This window comes from Leucoraja erinacea, chromosome 23 (genome assembly GCF_028641065.1).
Source record: "Leucoraja erinacea ecotype New England chromosome 23, Leri_hhj_1, whole genome shotgun sequence".
Lineage (NCBI taxonomy): Eukaryota > Metazoa > Chordata > Chondrichthyes > Rajiformes > Rajidae > Leucoraja > Leucoraja erinaceus.
In genome coordinates this window covers 1,790,286-1,818,103 of record NC_073399.1, presented here as the reverse complement: position 1 = coordinate 1,818,103, position 27,818 = coordinate 1,790,286, and the positions used below count along the sequence as shown (strand labels likewise).

The 27,818-nt window shown below is 39.9% G+C and overlaps 1 long non-coding RNA gene across 3 annotated transcripts in view; it reads left to right on the top strand.

Annotated features, from left to right (window-relative positions):
* Positions 1-5,368: 5,368 nt before the first annotated feature.
* Positions 5,369-27,818, top strand: part of LOC129708100 (uncharacterized) — a 65,898-nt gene continuing 43,448 nt past the window's right edge. Inside the window, exons 1-4 of one of the 3 annotated variants that reach the window (XR_008725281.1) lie at positions 5,369-6,105; positions 6,463-6,685; positions 11,074-11,170; positions 11,922-12,608. This is a non-coding gene — a long non-coding RNA (uncharacterized LOC129708100). Of the gene's footprint in view, positions 6,106-6,462; positions 6,686-11,073; positions 11,171-11,921; positions 12,609-27,818 lie in introns of those variants that run through there. The other 2 variants (XR_008725282.1, XR_008725283.1) reach the window with 2 other exon arrangements.

Below are 27,818 nucleotides of genomic sequence, written 5' to 3'. Positions count from 1 at the left end.
ACTGCAGATGCTGGAAAATCGAAGGTACTCTGAAGAAGGGTTTTGGCCGGAAACGTTGCCTATTTCCTTCGCTCCATAGATGCTGCTGCACCCGCTGAGTTTCTCCAGAAATATATTTTAGTTGGTGTAAGGTTGCATTTGGAAAGACCATGGGGAAAATAAGTTCCCATGGTTTACAACTGCAGGCAAAAAATGAATTCAAGAAGACATATTCGAATGGTGTGCTGCACTCAATTTTAATAAACACCAAGAAAACACTCAATACCTTTGACTTCTGAAGATGGATCCCAACCTGAAACATTGCCTGTCCATTTTGCTCCAGATGCAGGCTGAACTGTAGAGTTCCTCCAGCCCTTGTGTTTGGCTAATTCTATTTTAGTCGTCCTGGTATATGGTAATTGTAGTCTTAAATTAACAGAGTGTAAAATCGGAATCCAAATCCCACCATGACAATTGATCAAGCTGAATCTGTATTATTGGAGAAGGTATAAGAAAAAAAACGATTGTTGAAAGTTGCCATTTTATCATTAAACATTGCGAAAATGTGATTTGGGCCCCATATACGAACCAGCAGTGTTTTTCCTGCCGATATGGGGTTTAAATTCACATCAAACCCCAGCGTTCCAATCAATCGCATTCCATAAAAACTCACTCACAAGATGATTAAAATGGCCATTAATTTACGGGAATTAAACACTAAATTCCTTCCATTTGGCCAACAAATTCATAACAATGAGATTTAAAAATCATGTTATATTGTGAAATCTTGTGTGAATGTTATTTGGACACTTAGGCTATTTAAAAATGTTAACCTTTTCTTAAGAAATGGATGGATGTTTAGATCTAGTAATTGAATTTTGTAATTAGCTACAATTAGGTAACTAACTAATTATATGCTTTAATTTCAGGTCTTCCAAGTAAGATTGTTTCATATTTGTTTCAGAATGCTTCAATCTATAATGACTGAAAATTTCATTCAGTTCTCTTAATTTTTAAGAAAGTTATGGGCTTTTGACTGTCCTTGATCACAGCTTTTGAGTTAAGTCAATGGAAAAGCAATAGGGAACAAGATGCTAATTTCAGAATGAAAATGGCCATAACATTTTTAATACTGAAGATATGAATTAGGTGTCAAATTAAACTTCTTTTTATGCTTTATCTGATGGGATAAATTGGATACAACATTTTGTAACATTGCTACACTATATATTTACACCCCAAAGACACATCAAAGGTCCACTTCATAATCCTTGATGGCGACAAATTAAAGTCCTGCCTTATGGCTCAGTATAACGGTGGGTAATTTACAGCTCTGATAGAGTTCTTTAAGGGCCTGTCCAACTGAGGTGACCTAATCTGCGAGTTCTGGCGAGTTTGCCCTCGACTCAGACTCGCCGCATGGTCGCGACAAGGTCGTAGGAGGTCTTCGTAACTCTCCTTCAAGCTCGAGAGTGGTCTCCACGTACTCGAGGCCTCAGCTGGGTCGCGGCGTATTTTTCAATATGTTAAAAAATGCCCGCGAGTAAATAAAGGTCGCCATGGAAAAAAATCGATACTTTTTTTACTCGTAGGTTTGGTCGTAGTAGGTCGTAGTAGGTTGGCCTGTTGGTCGTAGGTAATCGAGGGTAGTCGAAGGTAGTCGTAGATAGTCTTCATCATAGGCGAAGGGAGGTCGAAGGAGGTTGTCTTCACTCTCCACTATTCGGTGTCCAATTTTCCCGAAGCTGGTCAAAAGAGGCCTTCAACATGCCATTTTTTCAAACTCTCCTAAACTCTTCTAAACTCACCAATTAGATCGTCGCAGTGGGACAAGCCCTTAAGGGTAGAGAGTATAGGGTCTCATCTCCCACCAACTTCGACCCTCATCTCTCCTTGCGGCCTGCTCAATCAGGCTTGAAAATGTGCCGTCTTTCTAGAATTATATTGCCTCGTTGCAAAGTTCCAACTCAAGTTTCTTCCTAAACCCATTGCCTTGATTCAAGTGGAAACTTTACCAAAAACAGTGCAATCAGTAACTGTTTATTTTCCCTTACATTACACATCCATTCACTGATCTATTTAAGAATAATTATCTCATGTTGTTTTATGAAAGCAGCTGGAAGTTGTCTTATTTACGAAAAAGCTAAAAAATCTCCACAAGTCTGCGGTGGGTAATCTCATTTTAAATCACTACAATCTATTTAAAAAATCAATAACAAAACACAAGTTTCTGGAGAACCTCAGTGGGTCTGTCACCATCAGGGAAGGCATTGGAGAGACAACATTTCATGTTGGGGCCCTTCTTCAGAATGATTTAGAATTAATACTTGATTACTCATTTATTCCAATGGACTGTGTTAGTTTGTTTCTTGGTAATTCATTTTTAAATATATTCATTTCAAAGCAATTTCACGAATACAGTGTTTAGAAGCTGGATTTGACAAACTTCCTTGATTAGTCACAAATCGTGATTGCCTGAAACGCAACATGCTTCTTATTTCGATTATAATCTACAACTCATTTAGCAGAGGTCACTGGCTTTCACAGGATGCATTTAAAAAAGTAAAAAGGATCATGGAAGCTTGATAGAGCCTGCATTCAGTTCAGTTCAGTTTAGTTTATTGTCACGTGTAAAGCTTTTGTTGTATTCCTAACACTTAGCAGAAAGACAAAACAAGATTACAATTGAGCCATTTACAGTGTATAGATACAAGATAAGGGAATACCATTTAATGCAAGGTAAAGCCAGCAAAATTTGATCAAGGTTTGCCAAATATCACCAATGAGGTAGATAGTAGTTCAGCACTGCTCTCTAGTTGTGGTAGGATGATTCAGTTGCTTGATAACAGCTGGGAAGAAACTGTTCCTGAATCTGGAGGTGTGCGTTTTTACACTTCTGTACCTTTTGCCTGATGGGAGAGGGGAGAAGAAGGAATGGGCAGGTTTTGGCTTGTCCTTGATTATGCTGCTGTCCTTGCCGAGGCAGCGTAAGGTATGAATGGAGTCAATAGATGGGAGGTTTGTTTGTATGACTGAAATAAATCCAGAAAGTGTTAGAAAATTTTAAGCAGCATTTCGGAAAAACCCCCCAAAAATAATGTACATCCAAGACCATTTTCAGAACAGCAAAAGTAAAATAAACGCGGGACATTTTAGGTTGCAGAGGAAGAGATGGGAGGGAATGGATTGGACAAAGGGGATACCATTGATAGGGCAAGACCAGGTCATAATGGGACCATTTGAGGCTAATCATGCCTATTGCCTATGATGTATATTGTCAGTAGAAGGGTTGTGAACATGTCCAGCAAGTCAGCCTATGCTTATAAAGAGAAAAAAATAACATCTCCAAAAATGATTGTCAGAATTGGCCATTTCCAATATTTCTAACCTGCTGAATTTGTCAAATAATCTCTGTACTTATTTTAAACAAGTGGACCTTTGATCTTTTTTTTTTACTTTAGTTCATCAACAGTTTCCAGTGTTAAACATTATTATTGGTATAATCATAAAAGTGAATCAGACTTTCAGGAAGTATAGTGGAGGCAACTTCCCGGAATTATTTTAAGAAATAATTGTGTGCTAATTTGGGGGTTGCTTCCAGATTTAGTTGAATAGTCAAGAGCAAAGAGTGTTTAATTGTCACAAGTACTGACAACCCAATGATGAGAAGAATATTTGCATCGGCATAACAGGCTTGTAACATAATACATGCAGATAATGTATAATTTAATAAAATACTAATGGTAATACTAGTGCATTAAAAACAAAGTCCTGGGTGTAACCAAAGAGAGTTCATAGTTGTTGTGCTTTGGATTTTGTGGCGTTCAAGAGCCTGAGGGTTATTGGGGAATTATTCTTGAGCTTGGTGGTCTTGGTTTTCAGGTTCCTGTACCTTCTGGAGGTAGGAACAAAATGATAGTGTGATCCGGGTGGTGTGGCTCTTTGATAAAATGGACTGCCTTTTTGATCCCTTTGATGGTGGGGAGGTCATTATCTATACTGGGCCGGCCAATGTCTACCGCTCTCTGTAATCTCCTTCATTCTTAGACATTGGAGTTGCCGAACTAGGCCGTGATGCAACCAGTCATTATACTCTCTCCCGTACATCTGTGTCAGTTCAATAAAGTATACTTCAACATACAGCATTTTCTCAGTCTACTAATAAAGAATAGTGATTCTCAGATGGATTGCTCTCTATTTTACTGACTTGTGTCTTTATAGCACCAGAGGATAACCCTAATCCTAGTTTAGCATGAAAGGTATATAGTTTTGGAGGGAATTCTAATCATTGGAAGAGTAAAGATTGCAAATGTTGTTGAACTATACTTGGTGTGCATTTCTAAATTAAAGGGAAATTGTTGATCAATTAACATCCATGAGGTACAGATGAGGGAGAGATAGCGGAAAAGTCCATTTACTTCCGAATAAAAAAATAAAACCCCATCATTTTCAGGTATAATTAATCAACATAGATTAATTTCACAGTTAACAGTTCCGAAGAACCTGAGATTGAAATTAGCCTGCTGGAACAGGAATGATCAAAGGAACAGAACTCAAGGCTGAAAACAAAGGGAAATGTGTAATCGAGACAAGCAATTTGGACAAAATGTGCAAATAATTCCTTTTTCATCCTTTAAGTGTGTGTTGTCACTTCACCGGATTTAATATGGGATCCATCAGAGATGTAATTCACTCTGAACTGAGTAGAAAAACTATTTGTCACAAGTAGTAGTCTTGAACTGCATATTATATAACCGCTGCGGAATATGGAACAGCCGAATAAACATAAGAGAATTGGAGAGGGGAATTGGTAACGTGACACACTAACTTGTTTTACTGCATGGTGGAGTGGGTGGTATTGGGGGGTTGGAGAAATGTAAATGACTTTGGTTGATGTGTGCAGAAACATTATAATCAAAGAGATACATGCCTAACCAAAGCAATCTTTCCTACTATTAGTCTATCATTAAGTTTTAACAATTGCAGATGAATAAAAACTAACTTAACCTACATTTCTTCCTTTGATTTGAACAAAACCCTCAATATAATATTTTAATAGAGCTAATAAAATGTTATTATTAACTTACTTGGAGGTGTAGTTGATAATCTTGACCATTAACGTTATAATGGTAATGATTTAAATACAGTTTTGGGTAATGTTATTTTTCAATTAGGCTTCGGTGTGGTATTTGAACGCCACAGTGATCTATCTGCTCTGTAATAATTGATTTGGTTCAGTCTCCGTACAGTCAGTTCAATAAAAGTTTATCTGTGCGTGTTTGTCTTTCGTTTCCAAAGTGACTTCTTTTGGAGTGTTTGACCAAGCATTCCGTAACGCAGAAGAGAGGAGGTGCCATGTTATTCTCAGTGCTCCAATAGGATTAAACACACTATGTAACTGTATAAAGTGTAATTAATTGCACTCTGTGCACAAAGATAATCTTCGTGATGGCACAGTAGTAATGTGAGACGCTAATGACCCTTCAGCAGCTGAGGAGTCTATTTGGTGCCCAAATCCACGAGATACCGATCTGATAGAACATTCTCCATCGTGTTCTTTACCCTATTTGGATGTCGCAAGCTATTCGACTTTTGATTGGTGCAAGTGGCGGGGACAAAAAGAACTTAAAAAGGGAACTATGTGTTGCTGGGAATAATAGCCAATCACGCCGGTTCATGAGGCTCATGAGACAACTCCGATTTCGTCAAGGTTACTCTGTTGATTGCCGTTATTCAGACCGTGGAAGCAATGTTCCCAAATAAGGGAGACAATGAGAAGATATTTATGACAGAGCAATAATATTAAAACAACATACCCAAGGATGAAACACAAAAGTTTTGTACTTCCTTCGTAACACGTTTTTCCTCAGTTAACTTTAGTTAAAACTGCAGCAAGTTAATAAGTACAACTTCAGATGTGACATTTTGTCTCTCAGATCGCATTTTCATTTTTTTTGCACTAGAGTTGACAACTGGAAGTTGTTTAAATTGATTTTGTGATTGATTAAAAAAAGAAGAGCTTCAGATTAACCCTCAAAGTACGAAGGACAATTTACAGCGACGTTCGGAATTCATATGTTTTCTATCACAACATCTGCAAAATATGATCTTCAAGGAGTTCTAGTGGTAAATATTATAAAGCAAGGGGAAAAGACCCCATTGAACTTTCACTTATAGTGGTGTACAGTTAAATAAAGCTGATATTCTGACCGCCTAACAATTATTTTAAGTAAAGACATTTCACTCAAACACATGTTAAATTCCTGAAGATGGTTTTTAAACATTTTTACGATTAATTAAATGCATTTAACTAACTTTATGGCCAACAAAGGAAAACTGTAAGATAAATCTAAAATACTTAACATGAACTGTACGTATTTTGAATAGTATTGCGTGCTTCTTGTTTGAATGAGGAACCTTAAGTTAATTTAAGAATTCTGATCTCATCTCGTACTTTAATTAGCTTTCTGTTTCTTATTCCAGCTTTAATCCTGCTGGATTATACACTAAAGGCTCTGCATTCTCTAAATAAACGAGGAAAGGAATTGGCTCCTTATCATTTTTAATTTGTTGCAGCCAGCCCACAAAAGGTTAATAGATGGATATGAACCTCTTGGAAAGGCCAACCTTACTGCTACTGAGCAGCAACTAAACAAGCACTGCACTGTTATCAGCCCTGACCTGCCTGCACATTTTGTGGAGAAAAGTAAGGAATTGTTGTATGATAAAATGTGAACTTTAGCATATGTAGAATGAATGATGTGCATTTATCTTTATAAGTCTTTATCTTTATAACAGTCTACGTTGTCAGCAGTTTGTCTTTGTCACTGATATAAGCATATTTCTATTTGGTGCAGAGGAAAAATGAGGATGATGTGTGGCTGGTGAATTTCTTGACAGCAAACCTACTTTATGATACGAAGGCCGTGCTTTGATCATTGTCAACACACGGACATTTCAATCATGATTTACCTGCTGTGCATTTACACCGTTTTAAACATTTAAACAAACATTAAGTAAATTTGTGCGAGTTACATCTTTTAATAGTTGTGTATATCGTTTTCCAAATTATTTTTGAGAATTACTAAGGCTTCACATTGTTTCATCCTTCACTTTTGAATCAGCTAATTTGTGAATAATCAACTTGCGGTAGATAAACAACATCAAACATTTTCATATTCACGGTAAAAATGTATTTTATTGATGCTATTCCAGTTTGAAATTGAACACGGCAACAACAATGCAGCTTTTTTAAAACATGCTTTCATGGACCCAGTCGGTTCTGAAAATTGTTTATCTGTTACCAGTTAATATATTTCCTAGGTCATAACCTTGATAATTAGGTACAATCTCAGCCATGTAACCTGACCGACAAATGTTCTTCATTTATTTATGCATGTCGTTTGCTCATGTAATTAATTTGCAATCTACCACAGCATGGATTTGCTTTTGAGTCATATTCAGTGCCTTGCCGACCAGTCACTCAGTCAGTGAACAAGCCATGTTGATGTTTTTGCCCTCCGTGTGATCCCAGGACAGTACATCACACAAAAGCTGCTGTGCAAGAGTGAAGAAAGATATGTCTAGGAAATACAACAACTTCCTATTTAACAAAATAAAGTGTGTAATGATTTCCCCTTGAATAATCTGTTCACACCACCCTCCCACTTAAAAGCAGCAGATTGTCTTTAGCTTTCTTGGGCCGATATTTAGCTTATTCTTGGGCTGCTTATGTCCTTGCTGATCAGTTGCAACCTTCATCTATGCACCTTGTTTAACAAAAAATGATCCATCGCAGTCTCAGATAATTCAGATCGTCTAATTCCCATTACTATCTGCTAGAAAAAAGTTTAACATTTTCACCATTATTCCAGTGAGAACGTGGTTTGTTATCTCAAACGATGAGACCTTGTCTCCTCAATCTAGATTCCATCAGCAGAGGAAGTATTTCCCTATCTATTCTTTCAAATCATTTAAGCATCTTAAGCGATGTGAATGGAACTTGAGCAAGAGTACAAGAAACTGAAGAGGCTATACAATGAATTGCTAATAATTATAATAAATATTAATTACAAAAATTAATCCATCACAGTCTCAGATGTTTCAGATTATATGCTACTGAAATGAAATTTCCTATGTTAGAATGCATGTATTCAAACACTGGGATTTGATATCTTTCTGAAAGTTGACTCTTCAAGAGAGTTGAAGCCAATTTAAGCAGCAGAGAACAATGCAATTGAACTATTTTGTGCATTTAACTATATGAAACTTGGTTGAATAAATTTTATCCAAACGTCTCTCCCAGATGCGATAAATGTTTGTTTCAAAACGCTAATATAACACACTCATTTGTTGGATGTACAAAGTTGAATACATTTTGGAGTGATATATTTGATATATTTACAAAGATTTTCAAGTCAAGAATAGAACCCAAAACGGAATGGATTATATTTGGAATAATAGGAGAAGATACCAATTTAAATAAAGATCAAAATGTTTTTTTTAATTATGGGTTAATAATTGGAAAGAAATTGATACTTAAATTTTGGAAAAATACAACCACACCAACTGTTAAAATGTGGATTAGGAATATGATGGACATAGCACGCCTTGAAGAAATGAGACTCCGACTAATAGATAAATATGACCAATTCTTAAAGAGTTGGTCTCCTTTCATCGACTTTTTGGAATCATGTGATGCAGCGGTACCGTAAGGATTGCTGATTTCAGTTCATGACGCGGATAGAGCTACATCTCCGAATACAGATTTGAAAAATTCTCTTTTAAGGGGCCTTCTCTTCTATTTCTACTTTCCTCTTTCTCTCTTCCTTTTTTTTTATTTTTTATATACACACTTCACGTTTTTCTACTCTCTACCATCTATTTCTCCACTTTTTCCCCTTTCTATTGCTTTCTTTTTCTTGTTCTGCTTACTTCTTTCTTATAACATAAAACTAGAGGTTGTACATAGAATGGATTACGTTATTACATAGTTGGCACCTAAACTGTTTTGTGATGTATTAACTTCTAATAAAATAAATAAACAAAAAAAAACAAAAAACTATATGAAACTTAAGACAACATTCATCTCCAACGAATCAGCATCCATTTTGATAATTCCAATATAAATATATATAATATAATGGTAATTTTGGAGAATTCTATTGCACAACATCTAATGTTATAAACGTGAAAAATCTTGGACAATGCACAACCACAATGCAAGTACCTAAAATGGCAGTTGGCATGCTGTCATAAGAGTTTAAAAAGCAACACAACATGTTAACATATACAGGGTCTTTAATTTAGTTTATATATGTTAAAATACATTAGCCTTCCATGTTTGATTTGAGATTTTTTTCCTTAATTAAATTAACACAAAAATACCCACAGTCCAACCTCCAGCTGGAAAGGGTGCAGAGAAGATTTACGAGGGTCTGAGCTAGGGGGTTAGGTTGAGTAGGCTGGGTCTCTATTCCCTGGAGCGCAGGGGGATAAGGGGTAATTTTATATAGGTGTATAAAATCATGAGAAGAATAGATCGGGTAGACGCACAGAATGTCTTGCCCATAGTAGGAGAATTGAGAACCAAAGGACACAGATTTAAGGTAAAGGGGGAAAGATTTAATAGGGATCTGAATGGTAATTTTTTCACACAAGGGGCAGTGGGTGTATGGAACGATCTACCAGAGGAGGTAGTTGAGGCAGGTACTATAGCTACGTTTAAGAAACATTTGGACAGGTACATGGATGGGACAGGTTTAGATGGATATGGGCCAAACGCAGGCAGGTGGGACTAGTGTAGGTGGGACATGGTGGCCGGTGTAGGCAAGTAGGGCCGAAGGGCCTGTTTCCACACTGTAAGAATCTATGACTCTATATCAGTTAGAACCTAAAAGGTACAGATAGACACAAAGGGCTGGAGTAGCTCAGCAGGTTAGGCAGCTTCTCTGGAGAAAAGGAATAAGTGACGTGTCACGTTGAGACCTTTTCTCAGTACCAACATTTCACCCATTCCTTTTCTCCAGAGATGCTGCCTGACCAGCTGAGCTACTCCAGCATTTTTTGTCTGACTTTGGTGTAAACCAGCATCTGCAGTTCCTTCCTGCACTAAAAGGCACAGATATTGGCTTAGAAATTGTATCACGTTTAAAAATGTACGGCAAATTGGTACTGGTGCAGTTTTGTGACATGCCCTCCAGATAGTGATGTTCTAATGTGAAGATGCTCATGGCATTTTGTATAGATGAACTGAAGTCCAGGTAAGGTTAGGCCCTTCTCCAGAGCATGCCTCGGCCCATGCTATTCACATGTCTTGTTTGCTGAGTACAATTTTGCACAAGCTATTATTGCCTGGCATTTGACATCTTTGAACATGCCCAGCAGCCTCTGACTGAATTCCAGGAAGTACAAGGCTGGTGCATAATATACCAGATTTGCATTTTAAAATCAATGAATTCTTACACAATAGAAAGCCAATTGACCCACCAGCCCATGCTCCCTATTGAAGTAATTCCGTCAGTTTAATTTAGGATTGTTTATTGTCACGTGTACCAAGGTTCAGTGGAAAGACCCCTGCTGTTGCTCTTTCCACATTGCAGGGCAAATTATTCTCTCTCAAATTTCAATCATGTTTATTTCAAGTACCATCATGTAGCAAAAACAACAGCAAATGACAGAATTCCTGGGTGATTCTCTTTTAGGCAGTGACTTTTGTTTGTTGAGGTGCAGCTTATCGCTTTCCTTTTGGTGGTTTTGCTATCTGATCATCATTCATGTGCGAGCTTTGAGTGAGGAGGTATTTGAGGAGGAGCAGAGCTATCAATGTTGAGCCTGTTCTCATCTTCATTCTGAGAGAGATGGATTTTCAAAGCAGATTAGTATGAAGTGGTCACAACTGGAAGCCCTGACTGATTTTCACTTTGCAAACTCAAGAGTTGCTGAGACTAACTAAAATACCCCATCTTCTCCCTATCTGTGAGTAGTTCATGCAGACAGACGATGGATCAAATGTGCCCAATGGCCCAAGTAGAGTTTTGGGAAGAAACAAGTTCCTTACAGATCTGAATTCGAAGTTTCCCATATGTGTTTCAGCTCTTTGAAATTAAACGTTGGAACATTGAAATATTGACTCAGATCCATTGGAAGTGAATATGCAACTGAGGCTTACGAACATTATTTTTTACTGTTGGTAAGGCATTGAATATATTATTTTATATCACTATTGCCAAATGTTATACCATCACTTTTGACTTCTTCATTCTGAGTAGGCCATGAAGTTAATTGAATCATTTAACAAATCACAGAGTCATCGGTCCAATTTCCCCATGCCAACCAAGATACCCTATCTACAATAGCCCCACCTGCCTGCGTTTGGCCTGTAGTCCTCAAAAGCTTTAGAGCTTTGTAACTGTCCAAATATATTTTAAATGTTGTTATAGTACCTGCCTCTACTACCTCATTTAGCATCTCGTACCAGATACCAACCACCTTCTGTGCGAAAAAGTTGCCCTTCAGGTTCCTATCAAATCTTTCCCCCTCTCACCTTAAACCTACAGTATGCCCTCTGGTTCTTGATATCCCTACTCTGGGTAAAAAGGCTCAATTTGCAATGCAATTTCAATTTGCAACCCAAATGGAATTTCTATTTTCTGACCATAAGTAAAACAAACAGAGAGGATGATACAATCTCGATCTCTGGAAACCATGGCAACAGTGACAAAGTGGGGCATTGGTGCCTGCAAGGTTCGGATCTGATGCTTGGGGAGTTTCTGATGGGATACAGGAAACGTAAGGCAAACTAGGCTCTGAGAAGCTCATGGAGTGCATGCCTACAGGGAGTTTGTGCTTTCCTTCATCTTGACATCGGCGATACATGATTTTTGCATGATTAATGTATTTGCAAGAACATATAGAACAGCTCCCTTTTTAATCTTTCAAAGGTAACACAGTGCGACAAAGACTATCTGGAGCCCAGCAAAGGAGCAAAGTTCCAAGTACCCAGAGAAAACTGTTCAATGAAACTTAACTTGAAGATAAACATAACACTTTTTTTAAATGAATCAGTGCTGCGCTGAGGAGCAGCTGGCCTGGAACAAGATTCCAGACACTTCAAGCTTCAAATCACAGACTATAAACAATGACTTATTCTGCCTTTAGAATTATAAAGCTTATTTGTAAATGTAAGCAAGTTAAACCACAATTTTGGACATTTGGGAATACTCATATGAAATTATATTTAAGCAGCTAAAACTGTATTTCATCAAAACACTGTTAGAAAGCTCTTTACTCTGTCCCGGAGATTATGCTCTGTGATCGAGGCATGGTTTTTTATTGAATGATGCAGCATGGAAACAAAACCCACACTAACTATCGATCTCCCCTTCACACTCGTTCTATGTTATCCCACTTTTGCAACCACTCCCTACGCATGAGGAGCAGTTTACAGAAGCCAAATAACCTACAAACCTGCATATGTTTGTGATGTGGGAGGAAACCGGAGCACCCTGGTGAAACCCATGTGGTCACAGGGATAACATGCAAACTCCACGCAGACAGCACCTGAGGTCAGGATCGAACCTGGGTCTCTGGCGCTGTGAGGCAGCAGCCCTACCAGCTGTGCCAATGTGCCAGTGTGCCAGTGTGCCCCCAGTGTGCCACCATGGTGAGGTGAGGAAGGTTGGAAGATGGATTTATCCTTGTTATGCCAGCTTCATTGTCAGCTATTGCCGTGGACAAACTGGGGAACCACTTCCAATTGCATAGAAGGATGCACAGAAAGATATGCTGTTGATTCTGGAGTTTATCTGAATTTATTTTCCACTTCCAAGGGGGCACAGTGGTGCAGCGGTAGAGTTACTGCCTCATGACACCAGAGACCTGGGTTCAATGCTGACGACAGGAGTTGTCTGTACGCGGTTTGTACGTTCTCCCTGTGACCACGTGCTTCGGCTCCTCCAGTTTCCTCCCACAACCCAAAGGAGTGCAGGTTTTGTAGGTTCATTGGACCTCTGTAAATTGCCCCTTGTGTGTGGATGAGGAAGTGGGATAACATAGAACTAGCGTGAACGGGTGATCGATGGTCAGCATGGACTTGGTGGGCTCACTTCACCATCGCGGCCTTAACGGCCACGGGACTTACCATCGCCCGCCGGGGGCTTTAACATCAGGAGAGGATGGAGAGCAGGGGAGAGACAAGACTTTGCCTTCCATCACAGTGAGGAGGAGATTCACTGTGTGATGGATGTCTGTGTGAATTGAGTTGGTTGTGTGTCTTGTAAAATAAAATTCATTGAAATTGAGATTGAAATTGAAATGAGTTAACTTACACAAGATTTTATTGATTCTCTTTGCTTCCTGGGATTATATAGCTCATGCTATGTTCCATTTACAGGAAATTGACCCATCAATCGAAAATGGAGGGAAAATGGGCAAAAGATGTACCCATAAATACTGCAGCAAAGCTGTCCATAGACTGATGCCACCATGAATTTTATACAATACAATTTTACAATCTAATATAGGCATGATTAAGGCATTGTGGTCTCTGTGCCCTTTTGACCTATAATATTTGATTTGAAAACAGTGAGATTAAGATGGGATTATTCTGGGACTATGAAATTATATGGAAGTAGTCGAGATTATTTCAAAATAAAAACCATTCTTCCGAAGATCTTCTAATTGAATGACAGCAAAAATAATTTTATGAGGATTGAACATTTTTAATTAAATTAATGCTTTATTTAAAATTATACATCTAACTCTTGGATCTTTGCTTATTTTTTCAATGCAAAGCCACTTGATCTCAAAATGCAATGTGCCAAACAAATATTTATCACTTCATCTGTATTTCCGACAAGTATGATGGTCTTGCAACAATTAGAAAGATATGTGGAAATGTGTAAACCAACAGGGAAATGGATATCAGCATGTGGTAGATGCATATAACAGATGCTTGCCAAGTAATTTGATTGCATAATGCTGTAACGCAATGGATACATTTATTTTTTTTTGAGTGAAATGTGATAACAACCAATTCTGGTTTGTTTGCATCACTAAAAGTTGAACAAAGTACTTTTAGCCTTGAGTTTGGAAAATACATAGTGTAGGTTGCATGTTGTGGGTGTTTGGGATTGAAGGTGTTCCACATGCGACTCTCCCTCTGCAACCTTGCAAGGGAACTTGGATCATGTTTTCTCAGTCATTGGCATTAGGCTCTCCTAAGAAAACGTAATATTCAGTGGACTGGGACAACTTCTGGGTGAGTGAACAAATATCTTCACTCTCACACCCTGCCCTCCTCCTCACTGCACTGATGTCCTTATCACCACATCCTCTCTCCTTAACTGGTCCCCTCAAGTCCCCCAGAGAAATGCAATGTCAGATTCAGATTCAATTTTAATTGTCATTGTCAGTGTACAGTACAGAGACAACGAAATGCATTTAGCATCTCACTTGAAGAGCGACATAGCAAACGATTTGAATAAAAAAAATAAACGGGGGGGGGGGGGGGGGGGGGGGGTGGGGGGGGGGGGGTTGATTGGCAGTCACCGAGGTACGTTGTTTAGTAGAGTGACAGCCGCCGGAAAGAAGCTGTTCCTCGACCTGCTGGTTCGGCAACGGAGAGACCTGTAGCGCCTCCCGGATGGTAGGAGGGTAAACAGTCCATGGTTGGGGTGAGAGCAGTCCTTGGCGATGATGACAAAAGCATCTGTAAATGACAGCACCGTCCCTCACTCGTCCCATCATCTATGAGTATCAACATTCCCCAACACCACATCAATGCATCCATCAATGTGTTACCAGGAATTTGGAGAAAAATTGGAATTTGCAATGCCAATCAAAGCTGAAAAATTAAATGTGTAGGAAGGAATTGCAGATGCTGGTTTACAAAAACAGATAGGGATAAAATGCTGGGGTCTCTCAGTGGGACGGGCAGCATCTCAACCTGAAACGTCACCCATTCCTTTTCTCCAGAAATGATGCCTGTCCTGCTGAGTTACTCCAGCGTTTTGTAGAAAATGAAATGTTACTTTTGGTAGGATATTACAGTATGTGATTGTCAAATCAGTCTGATGAAGAGTCCCGACCTGAAACATCACTTGCCATTCCCTTCCTAGATCTTGCCTGCCTGTTTCCTCAGCACTTATTGTTTTGCATGAAATTGTGAATGATATGTTTGTAAATATTACCTGCGCAACTGGGTATTTCAGATAATAACCTTACTTCATGTAAAAACAGTCAATATTATAAACCATTTTAACAATTCAGCTGCAAGGTGAACCTGAATAAACATTATCTTATTACCATTGAAACAAAACAAGACTCATATGAAGCCAATGTTCTGTTAAGAGACCCACAGTAATGTCACTGCAATTTCCTCTCATCACTCAAAATCAATTGATTAAATGCATGTTGATGATGTTGACCTCCCGAGATGTTCTAGTCTGCAACAGTTAGTTTAGTTTATTGTTGCGTAGACCGAGGTACAGTGAAAAGCTTTGTTGCATGCTGTCCAGTCAACAAAATGACTATACTGTACATGATAATAATTGAACCATCATGTACAGATACAGAATAAAGGAAATAGCATTTAGTGCAGGTGAAATCTGATTAAAGATAGTCCAAGGGTCTCCAATGAGGTAGATGGTCGCTCAGGGCCACTCAATAGGATGGTTCAGTTGCCTGGTAACGGCTGGGAAGAAACTGTCTCTGAAACTGGAGGTGTGCAGACCACACTTCTGTACCTCTTGCCCGATTGGGAGAGGGGAGAAGAGGGAGGGACTGGGGTGAGACTATTCCTTGATTATACTGGTGGCCTTGCTAGGGCAGCGTGAAGTGGGCATGCAATCAATGGATGGGAGGGTAGTTTGCAAGATGGTCCTCAATTCTCTGCAATTTCTTGCGGTCTTGGATGGAGCTGTTCCCAAACCATTCTGTGATGCAACGTGACCAGTGCTATGAATCTACTCGCTAATGGAAGTGTCATTTCCATTGTTTTTCTTGTCTTGTCTTATAGGAGACGGACATCACATCTCAAACTTAACAATCCGATTAAAGCAAGGAGGTCTCATTGGAAGTGTTGTTTGTGATTTTGACCAGCCAATTATGAAGGTTTATATATCTCATCTGCTGTTTGAATAGGCCAGATAGGTGAGCAAGCATTCTCCAAATGACATATTGATGGTCACATTCTAATATGATAATATTACGTATGGTAGACACAAAGCACTGGAGTAACTCAGCAGGTCAGACAGCATCTCTGGAGAAAGACGACAGGTGATGTTTTGGATCGGAATTTTTCTTCAGTCTGATATGTTCCAACTGAATCACCTACCGTATCCTTTTTCTCTAGAGATGCTGCCTGACCCGCTGAGTTACTCCAGCATTTTGAGTCTATCTTTGGTATAAACCAGCATCTGCAGTTCCTTCCTATTATATTTTAACATCACGTCGTTTGTGAGGAAAATCTACTAGCATCAGAACCAGGAATGTCATGAATCAATTTGTATTTGTGAGAGATTTCTACTTCATTTAAAACAAAAGGGAAATCTCCATAAATGCATCATGTGCAGCAATACATTAGCTGCACTGAAACCATTGTTGTTGCCTGGGAATAAACTTCCATGGAACTTTTCCAAGTTGTCTGAAGAATGATCCCGACCTGAAACGTCGCCTATCCATGTCCTCCAGAGATGCTGCCTGACCGCTGATTTACTCCAGTCCTTCTGAATATAGAACAGAGAACATAGAACAGTACAAGAAATGGCTTTTCAGCTCGCAATGTCAGTGCCAAACACAATGCCAAGACCACCTTTGAGATTTTCCAAGAATAACTAGATTTTAGGAATGACCTTTCAAACTGACAATGTTTATTGGTTACACTTTACATACCACAACAGACAGCACAAAGCCTCCGGCTTTCCAATTCTTTGATTTATAGGTCATTATTTTTTCAAATAGCACCCACATTTAAAATGAAAGCCTCTTGGTAAATTGTAATGCCATCCCTTTGTTTTTGCTCATACATGTTGGTTATTTGTTGCATTCGTAGAACTGGAAAAAAATATTGTAAATGCAACTCGGTGCATCTATAAACTGTGCCGGAAATGTTCAATGTGAATCTTTTAGAAAATCATGCCTCGGGTCTATATTCCTTATTTCCTTCAGAGGCTAATCTGTAATAGGCAATTCAATAAAGAAGGATTAGAGTCAAAGGGGGCATTGCCTTCTCATTAAGCTGGACATGGGCCAACAAAATGCATGTCGATGTTTTCTCCATTTAATTCTTCACTTCCAGATGGTTTTGAGGACCAGCATCAGACATGTGTTTCTCTTTGTGTACAGCGGGAGATTTCCTGTTTGTTTTATTTGATGTTGCAGGTTTACAGAAAGTCATTTACTCTTAGATTTAAGAAAATGACAGGGAAGAACACAGAGCCGGAACAGCTAATGAAGCCTCGAGGAAAACGTCTGCATGTACAATAGATTACAGTGTGATCAAGTTGCATTTAATTATTCCAGTATTTAGCAAATTGCACCTATTAGACTTGCACATCTGGTATCATTATTCAACAATTGGATGGGCTGTTTTTAATGTTGGAACGACTCTGTTCTATCATTGCTTTAACTGTAAGTTATGCTAAAAGTCGTGACCTTACCCAATATTACAATTAATCTCTTTGCAAATAATCTTTCTTCAATAAAATATTATTTTTGCTTATTAGTGGCGGTTGTTTAACAGGAAGCTGCCAAGTAATATTGCTACTGTGAATGGATTCTATTACATTCTTTGATCTACAGTGGGAATCCTCCTGTTAAACGTTTCAGCTTCAACTGAGCTCCCTCCAAATGTGCTGAGTGCAAGATAGGGAGGGCATCTGTGATCGAATAAAAAAAATACGTGCATCCAAAATATGTCAACTGCAAAACAAACTCATTGTCATAAATAAAGAATAATAATGTTTTACTTCGAGTCATAGTCATACTCATACAGCAAGGAAACAGACCCTTCAGCTCAACTTGCCCATGCCGAACAAAATATCCCATCAACACTAGTCCCACTTGCCTGTGTTTGACCCATATCCGTCTAAACCTTTCCTATCCATGTACCTGTCTAAATGTTTCTTAAATGTAGTTATAGTATCTGCCGCAACTACCTCCTCTGACAGGTCCTTCCATATAGCCACCATCCTAGGTCACGGTGTCGGCAATGGTCACGGTGGTGGTGATGGTCACGGAGATGAGGAAAAAGAATTTCACGCAGAGGGTTGTGAATCTGTGGAATTCTTTGCCTCAGAGGATGGTGGAGGCCAGTTCTCTGGAAACTTTCAAGAGTGAGTTAGATAGAGCTCTGAAAGTTAGCGGAGTCAGGGGATGTGTGGAGAAGGCAGGAACGGGGTACTGATTGTGGTTGATCAGCCATGATGACAGTGAATGGTGGTGCTGGCACGAAGGGCCGAATGGCTTACTCCTGCACCTCTTGTCTATTGTCTATTGACTGTTGTCTAGGTCAAGTGGCAAGGATGGACATGCTCTGCAAAAAGATCAACGTCCTCAAACATGTGATCAATATTTATCAATACATCTTCAAATGTCATCTCCTACCAAGTGCATCAATAGTCTAAGAGGGTGGCCCGGTAGAGTTGCTGCCTGACAGCACCAGAGACACAGGTTCGATCCTTTCTACAGGTGCTGTCTGTATGGAGTTTGTACATTCTCTGTGTGTGACCTGCATGGGTTTTGTCTGGGTGCTCCGGTTTCCTCCCACATTTCTGCGCTGTATCTCTAAACTAAGCTAAAACTAACCAGGCAAAAGTACCGCGTGTACGAGTCCCACAATGGAAGCTCCTTGGCACCTCTGTTCACAGGGGCTTTGAGGATTTTATCGATCAATCGTAGAGCAGATATCTAACTTATTCGAGGCCAACAATAATCATGTTCTCTCTGTCCCTGGTCTGCCAAAGCTTTAGCTAATTGGCACTGGGACGGGTATATGAAAGGCAAGCTGTTGAAAACTTGTACAACTGCGTTGAATTGATGTTTCTCTGACTTTTGTAATAGTTTGATGTATAATTGCGATTTGCAATTATGCTTTTTTGAATGGACTGTTACTCTGCCATTGTGGATTCCATGATTATCAACACCCGAGGGAAGTTTGGATAGGAATTGCATTCATTGCAGGGCATGATGAAAACATTACTGTAGATTGCAGCAGCAACTGCCAAGGCAATCTACTTATAATTGGAATCATTCTAGTTTTTTTTAATAAATAGCTAGGTATACTGTTGTAGGACAAATGCTGGAGTAACTCAGCGGGACAGGCAGCTTTGGAATGGGTGACTCTTTGAGTCGAGACCCTTCTTCAGACTTTATACTGTTAGACTTGCATTCAACATTACAAGCAGCCTATCCACCACTGATCTGAAACATATGAATGATATGGACCCCAAGGATAATGTCGAGATTATAATATAATATATAAATACAAACAACATCACTGCATCTGAAACATTTACAAGGATGTTGGCAGGACTAGAGGGTCTGAGCTATAGGGCTAGGTTGAGTAGGCCCTGGAGAGCAGGAAGATGAGAGAGGTATTTTTATAAAGTGGTATAAAATCATGAGAGGAAAAGATCAAGTAGATGCACAGAGTCTCTTGCCGAGAGCAGGTGAATCGAGGACCAGAGGACGTAGGTTTAAGGTGAAGGGGAAACTATTTAATAGGAATCTGAGGGGTAGCTTTTTCACACAAAGGCTGGTGGATGTATGGAACAAGCTGCCACATGAGGTAGTTGAGGCTGGGATTATCCCAACATTTAAGAAACAGTTAGACAGGTACACGGATGAGACAGGTTGGGAGGGATATGGACCAAACGCAGGCAGGTGGGACTAGTATTGCTGAGATGTTGGTCGGTGTGGACAAGTTGGGCCGAAGGGCCTGTTTCCACACTGTATCACTCTATAATTCAATGACATCTCCATTCTTGCAGCATAAAACCCAAGAGTCTAGAGTCAAGAGTGTTTTATTATCGTATGTCCCCATTCGGAACAATGAAACTTGCAGCAACACAACAGATATGTACACAGTCTACTCCGCAAACCCAAGGGAAAATCTAATGCTGTAAGTATAAATAAACTCTTTGCATCGAGGTGGACAATATCGTACCAAACCGTATAAAAAAATTAAAACATTTTCACTATGAAATATAATTTTGCTCAAACTAAATCTGCTTTTGGAATGTGCAAGAGTATTTGGATCAAGTTGTGACTTTAAATGGGGGATTTTGAGAACACCCATTCATCCTTAAAAAGGGCTAATAACTCTCGAGGGATACTGTGCGTACAGAAATAATTTGTTGGAGTTTAAAATGTAATTTTGTAATCTAAATTGAAAACGATGGTCTCACAATTACAATGTGCAGTGGACATTTCAAACGTAATGTCTAGGGAAAAGGACGAAGGTTCTCGACTGACAGTGTGAAATTGAAAAATTACCCTTACAATGTTGCCATAATGGGAATGGGGAATAAAAACTGAGACAGGGAATCGGAATCTAAATATTGAGGCAGGGAATTCCAAATGGACATTTTGTTCCCAGATATTTACAATTATCACGTTATCGGGTGCCATCAATGCTTAAAATGTAAATGTCCTTAATTTTATGCCTGAGTTGCAGATAGGAAAGAAGCTTTCACAGTATGAGAGCTGTATTTAAACTAAATAATAAAATGTGTTATAATTTTTAAAAGGTCTCGGAGAAAACCTCTGTAACTAAGTTACAGAGATAGGTTGAATAAGTTAGGTCTTTATTCTCTGGAGCGCAGAAGGTTAAGGGGGGACCTGATAGAGGTCTTTAAAATGATGAGAGGGAGAGACAGAGTTGATGTGGACAAGCTTTTCCCTTTGAGAATAGGGAAGATTCAAACAAGAGGACATGACTTCAGAATTAAGGGACAGAAGTTTAGGGGTAATATGAGGGGGAACTTCTTTACTCAGAGAGTGGTAGCGGTGTGGAATGAGCTTCCAGTGGAAGTGGTGGAGGCAGGTTCATTGGCATCATTTAAAAATAAATTGGATAGGCATATGGATGAGAAGGGAATGGAGGGTTATGGTATGAGTGCAGGCAGGTGGGACTAAGGGGAAAAAAAAATTTGTTCGGCACGGACTTGTAGGGCCGAGATGGCCTGTTTCCGTGCTGTAATTGTTATATGGTTATATGTTATATGTTATAAAACCCACGCAGGTCACGGGGAGAACGTACAAACTCCCTGCAGCCAAGCGCTCATAGACAGGATTGAACCCGGGAGCAGGGGCTCTGGCAACAACTCTACCCCTGTGCCAACATGCCGCCCATGTTCTCGAAGAGAAAAACAGAGGACTTATAATGTACCCTTGGAAATGGGAAACAGGGAGTGATGCGCAGGTTCACCAGGTTAACTCCTGGGATGGTGGTACTGACACATAGTGACAGAATGGGTCGACTGGGCTTACATTCACTGGAATTTAGAAGGATGAGAGGGAATTTTATAGAAATGTAAAATTCTTAAGAGATTGGACAGGCTAGATGCAGGAAAAATGTTCCGGATGTTGAGGGAGTCCAGAACCAGGGGTGAAAGTTTAAGAATAAGAGGTAGGCCATTTAGGACTAAGATGAGGAAAATCGTTTTCACCCAGAGAATTGTGAATCTGTGGAATTCACTGCCATAGAAGGCAGTGGATGACAATTCTCTGGATGTATTCAAGAGAGAGTTGGATATGGTTCTTAGGGCCATCAGAATCAAGGGATATGGGGAGAAAGCAGGAATGGGGTACTGATTCTGAATGATCACCCATGATCACAGTGAATGTTGGCGCTGGCTCAAAGGGCCGAATGGCCTACTCCTGCACCTATTTTCTATGTTTCTAAACACTATCTCCAGAACTAAAAGTGGAGAAAACTATCTCCGGTTAAAAGTGCATCATTACCACACGAAAGATGTTCAGCAAGGCTTCTTGGTACATGTGGGGTGAGTTCTGTGCCGAATTTACCCATGAGATGAACTCCATGCACTTTGATATACATTTTTTATGATGGTAGTTTATTAATTTTTATCTTTGATTAATGGAGACAGAACATAGATTTATAGCAGCACACTGCAACAAATGGCATCACCCTTATATATTAATAAAAGAGAATGTGTATTATCTGTAAAATAAAACCAGATGGATGGATGTCAACCAAATAAATATCTATAGTCATTAGGTTATGACAACAAATGAATCCTAAACTATTTCCCAATATTTATCTGATGTATTTACTGTTGTTAATTATGTTCTTGTACCATTATTTAAGAAGTCTGTGCAGGAATTTCTTTGCTTCAGGGCCACATTTATCGTTCATTCTCAAATTGTTATTAACAGTGGCGCCACTGTGACTCTATGGAAGATTATTCACCGAGGCTGAAAAGCAATGCTCCATATAGTGATACAACTCACAATGGGTGAATATATTAACAATAAAATACATCGCAAAAGTTTGTCGCGTTTGTCCATATTTATATACCTACGTGCAGTTAACAAAATCTTGTAATTGTACAGCAACTTACAGAAGCTCAGGAAGTTGTAAATGCTTCCACATTTAATAAAGAGCTTCTGAAATGTTACAGCATCAAGCAGAGTGCACAGAACAAGTTCTCACAAAGACAGATGATGATGATAGAAGGGTCTCGACCCGAAACGTCACCCATTCCTTCTCTCCAGAGATGCTGCCTGTCCTGCTGAGTTACTCCAGCATATTGTGTCAATCGGTGATAATGACTCATCTTCTACAATAACACAATCACATTGCTGAACTCGAAGTCCCACCCATAGATTTCTCCGGTCCCTCCGTCCCCATTGTTTAATTATTCTGTATTTTTTGATTATTCTTTATCTTCTCTCTTTCTATTTTTTGTAATTTCTTTATGTACAACTACTACGGACTGACGCAAAACTGCATTTCGTTGTACTCATACTTGTATTTGCGCGATGACATTAAAGTTGAATTGAATTGAAATCTGTAGGAAAGAACTGCAGATGCTGATTCACACTGAATGTAGACACAAAATGCTGGAGTAACTCACTCTGTTTTAATAATGTTTGCTGTCCATGATACAAAGTAGAATTCACTTGCTGTGTTGAGGATTGATGAGATCAACTTGGGAGGGAAGACTGAAAGCAGTATCTCACAACATTTTTCATCTTAGTTTGGTTTAGTTTAAAGATACAGCGTGGAAACACGGCCTTTGGCCCAACGAGTCTCTGCTGACCCCTACACTATCATTATCCTACACACTAAGGACATTTTTTACAATCGTTTACCAAAGCCAATTAACCTACAAATCTGTACGTCTTTGGAGTCTGGGAAGAAACAGGAGCACCTGAAGATAACCCATGCAGGGACGGGGAGAACGAGATGCTGGTTTATACCGAAGGTTGACACAAAATGCTGGAGTAACTCAACAGGTCAGGCTAGCATCTCTGGAGAAAAAGAATAGGTGACATTTTGGGTCAGAACACTTCTTCAGACTGAAAGCACCGTGGGGTGCAAACATGCACGTCTTTAAAATGTGGGAGGAAAACGGAGCAACCCAGAGAAAAGCCATGCAGGTCTCCAGGAGAAACTCTGCACAGACAGCACCTGTAGTCAGGATCGAACCTGGGTCTCTGGCGCTGTAAAGCCCCAGCTCTACCGCTACACCATCGTGCATGCCTATATTTCCTTGTTTCTACATACTGTAGTACAAGTGGCTGTGTTTGAATGGTAAGATGCTTTATTAAGAATGCTGCCAATTAGTTGCTGGCACCTGTACAATGTCCCTGCAAGGCATGTTGGCTCAATCCTTACTGTGAGTGAACATTTCATTTTCTTTCAACCATCCCAGGACTTTACCCTAATCCTTTTAATCTAAGAAAATCCAAAATCTCCTGTGAGTTGAGTCCTGATGGGTTTTGATTTACGGGTCAGTCGGCATCACACAAACGCACTTGTGTCAGGTTTCGCCCCTAATGAAGCTGTCTCTTGCAAGATTGTACCCTTGAAGGCTGCCCAGCTGCCCCCCTGAGATGGTTTGGGGTATTTAAAGTCCAATCAGCAGCGGTGCTTGGATCTGTTTCCCTCAGGGAAGCATCAATGGTGTTTGTGGGGGGTAAAACAGACTGAACTGTACAACGTCAAACAGCAAATAGGCTTATCTGTTTTATAGGAGCCTGATTGATCCTGATCCTGGAAGTATTATGCAAAAGCATTTAAACAGCTTACAACCCAACAGTATGAAAATTGATTTTTCTCTAACTTCAAGTAACCCCCTTTCTCTCCATCCCTCTCCCACCCATTGTCCTGTTGTATTTCACTGTCTATATAACACGTTATCACCTACCCCACAGCAAACAATGGACCATTGTGGGCTCCACCTGTCCTTGATCATCGATGCTTTTTGCATATCTTTCATTCATTCATTCCACGTACCTCCTATATGTCTCGTTTCCCTTTCCCCTGACTCTCAGACTGAAGAAGTGCCTCGACCCGAAATGCCACCTACTCCTTTTCTCCAGAGATGCTGCCTGACACTCGCTGAGTTACTCCAGCTCTCTGTGTCTATAAACAGAACCGACTGCAGATTACTCTCACTTAATGTACACACGGGACATCTAAGTAGTAACATTACGCCACAGATTTCTTTGCCAGCAAACCACAATTCCACTGTTGGCACAAGAAAACTATGATCATTTTTAACATAAGTGGCACACACGTTTTTGCTACATCTCACAAGTATAATTTTTCAATTGACACGTGTGTAGATCAGGAGACCACATTTGTTAAAACCCTATATAAGGGTAGTGGGATTGTGATGTTTAACTATTTGTACAATGTAGGCACCATACCAACTTCCTCTCACATGCTCGTTTGAATGACTTGTACATTTAACCAGTGCTAATTACTTTGTTCACTGGCTGGATGCTTTGATAGGGAGTTAACGTTGTGAATAGCCGGTATTAACTAAAACCAGCCTGCTCTGCTTAAAACTTAGACCATCTATTATTCGTGAGTAGCATTGTGGTTAAAACTAGATCCAACATTGATGCAGGTGGTGATACCATCAGACAAGAGGTACAGAAGTTTGAAGTCACACACCACCACGTTCAGGAACAGATACTTTCCTAATTTCCTGAATTTCCAGGCAAGACATTGGATTGCCTGATATATGAAGTGGAAAATAGAACAGAGTGAAGAGTCTTTTATTGTCATGTGCTGCCTGACCCACTGAGTTACTCCAGCACAATTGTATAAACCAGCACCTGCAGTTCTTTCTTTCAACAGCCTGAAAGTAGGACATAGGCAAGGATCGTAGGGGAGCTGTCTACTGGAGGGTAAGCTCACACACAATATTTTTTGCAGTTGATTTAGCAGAGATCTTCAGTGGGGTAGATCATAGGGAAGTATGATGTGTATGCATACTGAAATACCTGCTGTGCTTAAAAAGCCCATTTCCATCTAAAACTGCAAGACATTTCAGAGAGTTGGGGAATTTCCGTAGCCCAGACCATCACGCAAACCAACCTCCCTTCCATTGACTCCATCTACACTTCACGCTGCCTCGGCAAGGCCACCAGCACAATCAAGGTTGTGTCACCCCAGTCACTCCCTCTTCTCCCCTCTCCTATCAGGCAAAAGGTATAGAAGTGTGAAAACGCACACCTCCAGATTCAGGGACAGCTTCTTCCCAACTGTTGTCAGGCAACTGAACCATCCTATCACCAATGGTCTCGACCTACCTTGCAACTCACTGGAGACCCTCAGACTATCTGTAATTGGACACTACAGGAGCTTATCTTGCACTACACATGTATCTATACACTGTGAACAGCATGATTATATTCATGTATTGTCTTTTCGTTGACTGGGCAGCACACAACCAAAAGTTGTTTTACTGTACACATGACAATAATAAACCAAACTAAACTGAAAGATAAATTTAATGAAATGAGGAAGTCCAGATTCAACTTGGGACAACATTTTCCACTGACCTTCCTATTTGTGGACAATGGTGCAGCTCTGATGACAAGGGGCAGTGGCGGCAAGCACATCATAGTCTTCTTTGCCATCCCAGCTCCTTGTGAAACCACCTTCAGTAAGCTATGGACTTGGATTCCAAGATCCCTCTGCACATCAGTGTTGTTGAGGGTCTTGCCATTAACTGTATACTCTCCCCTTACATTCATCCTCCCAAAGTGCCTTTCTTCTTCTTCTTTGGAGTTTTACAGCAGCCGGCATCCGCAATGTTGCATTGCTGCCACCTCCTGGCTTCACTCCACAGTACTCATGTCTTTACATTAGATCCTTTTTTATAAGCCCAGAGGCCCTCAAGAAATCAAACAACAACTTTATTCCTTTTCCTTTCCCTCCACACTCTAGAATGTTCTTTACTGATATTTCTGTCAATCCAATTTTCCTCATTTCAATGATCATAAATCCTCTTTCTGTCTCATATCTCCTACATGCAACTAGGGCATGCTGAACTGTTTCTGGCTGATGGCATTCCTCACACAGCCCAGTAGGGTGTTTTCCCCAATATTTTTTATGTGCTGTTCAGGTGAGTGTGTCCTATCCTCAATCTTGTTAATACTACCTGTTCCCTCCCGCTTGTTAATCCCTCCCGCTTTACTGTGGATGCTTAGCTTTGACCTGCCAAGTTTGCTCTGAGCTTTTCCCCTTCAGCCAAAGATGATGTAAGATAGTGTGATGGAGTTGTACCACATTGAGACAAGCCCTTCTGCCCACCACACCCATGGTATTTATCATGCCTAATTTTATACTTATCCCCACTTTTGCCTGCATTATGGATTGCACATTGAGACTCCTCTGCCCACCACACCCATGGTATATCTTGCCTATTTTGCTCCCACTTGCCTTCATTAGTATCTCTCTATTCTGCTCATTCAAGTAAAATTCCTCTTCAATGTTGTTATTGTTCCAGCTTTCACACCCCCCCCCCCCCCCCCCCCCCCCCCCCCCCCCCCCAGATACCAGTGTGAAAGCGTTACTCCTCAGATCCCTTCCAAATACTTCCCTCCTACATAAAACCTATACGCTGTAGTTTTAGACAGCTCTGCCGTGTGAAACAGATTCTGGCTACGTACCTTATCAATGTCTGAAAAATGGGTCCCAACTCGAAACGTCTTCTGTCCTTTCCCTCCACAGATGCCGCCTGACCTGCTGAGTTTCTTTAGCAGTTCACTTTTTGCTCAAGATTCCAGCACCTGCCGTTTCTTGAGTCTCCTTCACAGTTTGTTCAACATGGCCAGTGATATTACCACAAGATCCACTCTGATTAATCCCACTTACTGTAGAGGTGAGCGATAAAAAGACAATATTGTTCTTAAGTGCTGCATTTGTGATAATGCAACCCGACAAGTTGTAAAAATGCCACATTAATCTTCAGCTGTTTTACTCAACTACCCTTTCCAAATAATTATATTTGCTAAATGTTTACTTTAAAAAAGTAGATTTTGTCAAAGGGCCAACAGATTATTCATCTCAACAGTTATACGACATGAATTCTGGCACAGAAAAGCAACAGGGGCGATGACAAACTGGGATAAATCATTTCGTGATTTACAGTTAGGTGATACAATATGTCAGCGAATCTTTCAGAAATGGCCCAGGGCATATCACGTACAGTTAAACTGATTGTAGTCACCGATATGGCATGTGGCAAATTATTGTGATTGCCCCATAACCATGGCAACTCTTTTTATGTGGATATGTATTTTAAATAGAAGTTGAGATTGAAAGCTTGGATAGCAAATATTGTGAACCA